Source organism: Mesocricetus auratus, unplaced genomic scaffold (assembly GCF_017639785.1).
Source record: "Mesocricetus auratus isolate SY011 unplaced genomic scaffold, BCM_Maur_2.0 Super-Scaffold_100004, whole genome shotgun sequence".
NCBI lineage: Eukaryota > Metazoa > Chordata > Mammalia > Rodentia > Cricetidae > Mesocricetus > Mesocricetus auratus.
Window position 1 is genome coordinate 88,997,375 of NW_024429189.1, and position 8,487 is coordinate 89,005,861.

The 8,487-nt window shown below is 44.9% G+C and overlaps 2 non-coding genes across 2 annotated transcripts; both read right to left on the reverse strand.

Annotated features, from left to right (window-relative positions):
• Positions 1–6,901: 6,901 nt before the first annotated feature.
• On the reverse strand, positions 6,902–6,973 carry Trnah-gug. The gene has a single exon. It is a non-coding gene; the product is annotated as a tRNA-His (tRNA).
• A 1,399-nt stretch (positions 6,974–8,372) lies between these two features.
• On the reverse strand, positions 8,373–8,444 carry Trnah-gug. Its single transcript has one exon. It is a non-coding gene; the product is annotated as a tRNA-His (tRNA).
• Between the last annotated feature and the right edge of the window lie 43 nt (positions 8,445–8,487).

Sequence of the window (8,487 nt, forward strand, 5' to 3'; positions counted from 1 at the left end):
GATAGGGAAACAGCAAATCTATTATTCCTATGATTCCAAATACGTTAAGTTTCTGCTGTGTGCAAATTCTAGTATATATGAATTCTCATACTATAATGTGACCCACGATCTCCTGGGGTGGGGTTGCCTTGTTACATTGCAGATTATCATTTTTGCAGGTCTAGCTGGGGGTACTCCCAAGTAATACAAATGCTGTTGGACCCCAACTATACATTGGGTAGTGGGCCTGTAAAAGACATTGCAAACTGTTGCTTCATTGGGTATAATACAGAAAATAACAGGTTTACATTCCAGAATTTATGGTTTAAGATATTAAATAATAATGCAAAGGTGAGCAAGAGAAATGACAGGTACCTGAGGATATTCTAGTTAATCCACATGAAAGGGTCACCACAATCCCCAAATGTGAAAGAATGGGAAAGTCATGGGTCAGGAATCAACAGCTATATGATCTAGCCAGCTATATGGGCAAGACAGTGTCCCTGGTATCCTATACAATGTAATAATAGCTGTTGCTGTGACAATTAAGGGTGATGAATGATACGAGTAGCTTGTTTGTGACTGGCCCTTGTTATGTGGCCCTGGCTAGCCTGGTAGTCACTTTGCAGTCAGGCCTGCCCTCAGATTCATGGCCATCCTGTTGTCTCAAGCTCCTAAGTGCTGAGGTTACAAATGTGAGCCACCATACTAGCTGTCTTTGCTTCAGAAAATGTAAAATGAGGGGTGCGTGGTGATGCGTGGCGGTTAGAATGAGAATGGTCTCCACAGGCTCATATGCTTTTCTGGGAAAGATTGGGAGGCGTGGCCTTGTTAGGGGAGGTGTGGCCTTGTGGGAGGAGGTGTGGCCTTGTGGGAGGAGGTGTGTCACTGAGGGTGCACTTTGAGGTTTCAAAAACCCATTCAGGCCCAGGGTGCTCTCTCACCCCACCTCTGCTTGTGGATCAGAGGTAAAGCTCTCAGCTACTTCTCAAGCAACATGCCTGCCAGGCTGCCGCCACGCTCTCCGATGTAATGATAATGGACTAACCTTTGGAAACTGTAAGCAGCTCCACAATTAAATGCTTTCTTCTGTAAATTGTCTTGGTCATGGTGTCTCTTCACAGCAATAGAACAGTGACTAAAACATGCTACACACAAATAATCCCAGTACTTGGGAGGTTTGGGGAGGTTGAAGCCACAGGATGAGAAGTTCAAGGACATCATCTTGATAAGGAATTCTGTCCCACAAACAAAAACAAACTTGTAATGCTGGGCGTGGTGACACACCTTAATCCCAGCACTTGGAAGGCAGAGAAAGGAGGATCTCTGTGAGTTGAGCCTTGTCTACATACCGGGTTCCAGGATAGCCAGGGCTACTTAACAGAGACCTTGTCTCAAAAAACAAAAACAGAACCCTGTAAAATATGATGGCCATGCCTATAATATAGTACTCAGAGGCTATACCAGGAGATTTCCTTGATGAACTCAAATCCATCCTGGGAGATTCTGTCTCAAAAAACCAAAAAGGCGGGAGCTAATGGGATGACTCAGTGGTTAAGGGCACTGGCTGTTCTTGGAGAGGACTGGCTTTGGTCTCAGCACTCATGTCAGGCAACTTCAGTTCCAGGGGCCCCCACCCTCTTTTCCAGCTTCTATGGACATGTACACGTGCACATATACATAAAAAATTAATAGATCTTTTTAAAAAGGACATCCTTTTTTTTTTTTTTTTTTTTTGGTTTTGGAGGCTGGCCTGGAACTCACTCTGTAGACCAGGCTGGTCTCGAACTCACAGAGAACCACCTGCCTCTGCTTCCCGAGTGCTAAGATTAAAGGCATGCTCCACCAATGCCCGGCAAACAAAAGGCATTCTAATATAGCTTAATAATAAATGTTAACAGAAAAATAATTCAGTAGGAAGATAAGACACACCCAAGAGCATGGGTGTGACCTCTCAAAGAACTAAAGCTCCTGTAGGCTCCCCAAGACAGAGTTATGCTCATCACTTTTGGTGGCTTTTTTTTTTTTTAACGATAATCATATATAGGATTTTGGCAGGTTTTGAAGTTACCATATTCAAATAATTGCTAAGAAACCCAATTGAGACTACAAGGTGACTCCTCAGGGGTCCCTGAAAGGACTATAATTGATAAAATAAAAGGATACATGAATATAGGGTAACTTTTATGAACAAAGTCCTGCTAGGGATTCTCTGAAGATGTTTGGAGACACGAATGAGGGCCTCTCAAAGTCATATCATGTTATCACTGAAGCATAAAGTATCCATGTATGGCAGGGATATTAATATCATGTTGGAAGCCTTTACAGGAAATCTTTCATTGGAATTGTTTAACATTTAAAAAATATGTATCTGGTGTTGGTGGCGCATGCTTTTAGTCCCAGCACTCGGGAGGCAGAGGCAGGCAGATCTCTGTGAGTTTGAGGCCAGCCTGGTCTACTAGAGTGAGTTCCAGGACAACCTCCAAAGCAAGACAGAGAAACCCTGTCTCAAAAAAAACAAAAAACAAAAATAAAAATAAAAAATATGTATGTGTGATTGTGTGTGTGTGTTTGTAGGTTAGAGTTTGTTCTCTCCTTCCACAGTTCTACTAGGAATTGAACTTATATCTTTAGTGTTGGTGGTAGGAACTTTTGGAAGCTTCAATCAGACTCTGGGTGAGGAAAGCTTTCTGTTTTCCCCATGTCATCATATGTTTCCCAGTCTTTCTACACTCCTGAAAGATTTGGGTAGATGAAATAAAGGGCCTTTCCAATCCAGGAGTCAGGCAAACACAGAGAGGTGGGAGCAACGTGCTATATGGACAGTATTTACAGGGTGGGAGTGGAGGGTAGGTATTTACAGGGTGGGAGTGGAGGGTAGGTATTTACTGGGTGGGACTGGAGGGTATGGAATAGAGGTGGGAACAGCATGATATACAGACAGTGTTCACAGGACACTGAGGGTGGCGGGGGGAGGGTAGGACTAAGGTTTTTTAGAAAGGAGACAGGATGTCACAGAGGTAGAGGGATAGATGATAACATTAAAATTATAGTATAGGGCTGATGAGTTGCTGGATTCAATTCTCAGTAACCACATAGCAGTTCACAGCTGCCTGTAACTCTAGTTCCAGGGGATCTGATGCCCTCTTCTGACCTCTAAGGGCTCCTGCACACACATGGTGCACATAAACTCAGGCACTCACAGACATCCACATAAAAATAAATGTATTTAAAAAATTGTCAAGGCCGGGCGTTGGTGGTGCACGCCTTTAATCGCAGCACTTGGGAGGCAGAGGCAGGCGGATCTCTGTGAGTTTAAGACCAGCCTGGTCTACAAAAGCTAGTTCCAGGACAGCCTCTAAAGCCACAGAGAAAGCCCATCTCGAAAAGCCAAAAAAAAAAATGTGTGTGGGTGTCTCACATGCATGCATGTCTGTTCCCCATGTGCACACGTGGTACCTGTGGAGGCCAGAAGAGGTGTCAGATCCCCTGGAACTAGAGTCACAAAGGATCACAAGCTTCCATGTGGTTGCTGGGTTCTTTAGGTGGGTAGCCTATGAAGTCATCTCTTCTACCCCTGGAAGAAACTTACTTTTTCTTTTTTAAATTTGATAGTATCTCACTGTGTGGCTTTGGCTGGTCTGGGTCTTGTTCAGGTTGGCTTCAAACTCACAGAGATCTGCTTGTCTCTGATTCCAGAATGCCAGGATTAAAGGTGTGAGCCATCACATCCAGCTTGACAATTTTTTTTTTTTGTTTTTTTGAGGCAGGGTTTCTCTGTGGCTTTGGAGGCTGTCCTGGAACTAGCTTTTGTTAGTCTTAAACTCACAGAGATTCACCTGCCTCTGCCTCCCGAGTGCTGGGATTAAAGGCGTGTGCCACCAACACCTGGCTCCACACACATTTAAAGAGATCATTGTTCAGGTTCTGCAGTTAGGAGCACTTCCAGAGGACTAGACTTAGACTCCCCAAACCTGAGTCTGGAGGCTCACAACTATGTGTAACTCAGCTCCAGGGTATTTGACACTGTCTTCTGGCCTCCATAGGCAACTGTCCACATATGGCACACACATACAATCAATCAAATCTGCCAAAAATAAATTTTCAGTGTGATACAATCTATTACTGTCTGTCTTAGAGTTTTATTACTATGAAGAGACACCATGACCACAGCAACTCTTATAAAGGAAAACATTTCATTGAAGCTGGCTTACAGTTTCAGAGGTTTAGTTCATCATTATTGTCATGGTGAGAACCATGGCATCATGTAGGCAGGCATGGTGCTGGAGAAGGAGCTGAGAGTTCTACATCTTGATCCTCAGGCAACAGGAAGTGAACTGTGTATCACATTGGGCATAGCTTGAGCATATAAGACCTCTAAGTCTGCCTCCACAGTGACACACATCCTCCAACAGGGCCCGGGGGTTGGGGGTGGGGAAGGGGGCATACCTATTCAAAGTACCACACCATCTTTATATCATAATTCCTTTTAATGCTCAAATTCTTCCACTTTGGCTAATGAGAGGCTTCTCAAGAGGTGCCTGTGTGCTTTTTACTTGGTCTCATCAACTTCTTATCAATCTTCTCTCTTTCTCAAATATGTGCTGTTATTCATTAAGACTGAAAGTGGGCTCTATTTGTTCCAACTTTTAAAAATATGGGTGTTTTGCCTGCTTCTGTCTGTGCACAACTTGTATACAAAAAGAGGTGTTGGATCCTGTTACAGATGGCTATGAACTGTTGTGTGGGTGTTGGGAATCAAACCCAGGTCCCAGTGCTCTTATCCCCTAAACCCTTTCTCATTGGATCAACTTCTGTTTGACCTACATAGTTTTGATGTAGGTCATTATTCAAAAATTTTAAATTATCCTCCAGTATTTAAAATTATGGAGCATCTTGTGTAAAACTCCATGTTCCTGGCTTCTCCTAAAACACCAGAAAATCTGACACACTGGGCTATATTCCCATCAAGTACAACTGGCAGAGGATGAATAGCCTTGGTGCCTTTGAATTAATTCACACTGCCAGAGACTGTCATAGGATTTCACTGAAGCGCCAAGCTTTATCACCAGTTTTCACTTCTTCTCTTACTGCCATGTTCTTTTGAAGGCTGGGGAAAAAATGAAAGAGAAAGAAGAAGGGAGTGCAGAGAGGAAAGGAAGGAGGAGGTACAATGGATAGAGAGGGCTTTGTATTACTGGAAAATGGGAGAGCACCATTTTCTTTTTGTAGAATCAAAGATTATCTCTTTAATAATATGATCTGCATTGGAAGAACATAACATAAGCAAGATCTGCAATCATAAAGCAAACCTTGCCACTCATTTATAGACTATAAGAAACCCCCTGAAGCTGGGCATTGGTGGCGCACACCTTTAATTCCACCACTCGGGAGGCAGAGGCAGGCAGATCACTGTGAGTTTGAGACCAACCTGGTCTACAAGAGCTAGTTCCAGGACAGGCACCAAACCTCCACAGAGAAAAACTTAAAACAACAACAACAACAAAAACCAAAACAGAAACCACCTGAAACCAGGCACACTTATTTATATCTGCAATTTCAGCTACTTTAGAGGCTAGAGGACTGAGTTTGAGGCTTGACTAGCCAGGGAACATAGCAAGATCCTAGGGGAGGGGGCAGACAAAAAACCCAAAAGCAGCCATCTGTTTAAATATTTGTTTATGGAGCTAGGTGGAGTAGCATACTTCTGCAGTCTTAGTGCTTGGAAGGTTGAGGCAGAAGAATCCAGAGTCAACTTTGACAACAAAGTGAGTTCAAGGCTAGCCTCAGCTACATGAGACTGCTTATAAAAACAGGTGAAGCTTTGTGTGTTTGGCAAACAATTGTGTTAAGATATAGAACATCCGAATGGTGGTGTACATCCGTAATCCCAGCTCTGGGAAGGATGAAGCAGGAGGATCACAGTGGTTAATAGCTCTTGTTATTCTTGTAGAGGACCTGGGTCCAGTCCCAGCGCTCCAGTTCCAGAGGTCAATCACCCTCTTTTGGCCTCTCTAAGCACTCACTATACATGTAGCCTAAATACTAATACACATAAAACAAAATAAATATTTTTAAAAGATCTAAAAAAGAAACACAACAACCTTAAAACAATGAAAGCAACAACAAAAGCCAGAGTAAAACAAGCTACAAAAAAGATTCAGTGAACCCTGCCTGAAAAGCACATGCATTTTCTGGCTTTAGTGACCTCACTTACATTGTATCTTTCTTGGCAGTAAGAGATGAGCGGTTTTCAAGTAGACTGCTAAGACAATTTCTTCTTCTAGTCTCTGAATTCAGGTCTCAATGGATAATCTCTTTTTTTCTGTTTTACCACCCTAAAATGTCCTCTACACGCACTAGTAGGGAATCAGGCCGCGTGATGGGTGGAGATTCCTTCAGGGTGAGTACTCTTACCCATCTAGGCAAAGCTATCACCTCGTGTTCTGGTCTCCTAATTTTTTGGGAGTTGGAGGTATTGGTATTTTATGTAAGAGGACTATCTTTACATATATCAATACCTGAATATTTGTTTACACTAGACTATCATGACAAGTTGGCAATAATTGGAGGTTGAACTGAAGAATGAGAACCTTCCGGTTAGACTTGGGACAATGAAGTCTGTAATTACAAACGAACGATGCAATTTTTAAAAATGAAAAACGGGTAGAGAAAAGCCCCACAAGGTCATAGGGGTGCTGTTTCGCTAGTTGTTTAATGGCTTAGTCACCCGCTTCCAGGAGGAAGGGAATAGAAACTGTTGGATCTGAAACTACTGGATTCAGAGCGTTAAAGAATTCTTAGAGGAGGCGATCTTTAGAAGAGCTTAGTGTTCAAGGGAGGTAGAAAAGCCGTTGTTCGTGTAAGAAAATGAAGAGTGAAAGAAAAAAAGTAGACCCCTTGCCGTGCCATTGTTCCACAATGCCGTGACTCGGATTCGAACCGAGGTTGCTGCGGCCACAACGCAGAGTACTAACCACTATACGATCACGGCGAGCTACCGGGGACCTGTAAGATTCTTCTTCTGAATATTCTCTTCAATACTCATAGGCCATCCCACTTCCTGCGTCACTAAATGACCCATTTATTGGGCGGGACTCCAATCTATGGCCTGAGAATGCGCAGGCGCATTGCGCTTCCTCCGCCTACGCGACTTTTTGGTTCTTTGGTCCTGAGCAAAGAGTTCGCTTGTGGCAGGTGTAGGGGTTGGCAGGACCTCTTGAGCACCCGGGGACCCGAGCTGACTGTCTTGGGGAGCCGGTCTCCGGTGGCCTGGACACTTGCCAGCCGGCTCTGGAGAGTTCCCGAGCCTTCGGGGGCGTTCCCTATTGGATCTCCTTACTGCTGATCCTCCCCAGCGCCCAGCAGTGACCCATTACGACCTTCTCGGAAGGTACAAAAGCCTTCAGTACAGGGTTTGACAGTGTAGTCGTAACCCAACGAATGTGAGTCAACCGCAACCCCGCCCGCCTCTTCCTTCCAGCCTCTCCCACTCCTGGATGCTCCCTCTCGGTTTTGCGCCCACCTCTGACCCCTCTGGGCGGCAGCTGGGACTCGGTCCGGTTTTTCTTCCTGTCCATCAACGCTCGCGCCCACGCGGCGCCTAGAATGCGACCGCTTCTACACTGGGCAATGTCTGTTTGCTGAACAGAATGTGACAGTAGTTTCTGACAAGTGATTGTAAAGTGGCCACTTTTTACCCTCTCCTGCGCAGCCGCTAGAGATCTCGCTAAACACCCACGAAAACCTTTCACCATTTCACGTACGAGGCTGCAGGACATTCGCCTGCCTTTCCTGCTCGCGTGGCTTTCAGTGTGGTTTCCCGCCCCCTCCGACCGGTGCCCATTCACTCAACAGGTTCTTGGGGAGCGTTCGCTATCGGCCCAGCCAGTCCCCACAGCGCTGTGGGGCGGGCAGGTCCCAAAGATGACCTCGGGAGGGAACCACAATGCCTTTTCATGACTGGGCACGCTACATTGTCTTTGCACATTACATCGCGGCTTGACAGAGTCCCAGCCTACTTTAAGAGCTGTCTCAGGGGTCACTCCCTCCTGCAGAACCTCTTCACTCTGGCATCTACTGCAGTGCTTTGATGGAAGTAAAAAGCCAAAGCTGCATAGGAAACTAAGAAAAACCAACGTATTTTTATGAAAAAACAGACATTTATGTTACACTTATCAGGCATACGTGTTCTCTGGTCTTTGGGGTGCATCCATGTCTTTGGGGTGCATCCATGACAAACCTTTGTATTGTGGCAGTCCACACAGAACTGTGTAAATGCCGTTCTTAACTGTCACTGGAGTCTTGAGATCCCTTTTCCAGAATGTTAGGTCAGGATTAAAATGGAATAGAACAACAAAACATAGCTCCCTTGCCGTGCCATTGTTCCACAATGCCGTGACTCGGATTCGAACCGAGGTTGCTGCGGCCACAACGCAGAGTACTAACCACTATACGATCACGGCGAGCTACCGGGAAGCTAGGGTCAGGGATCCTAGTTTGATCTCT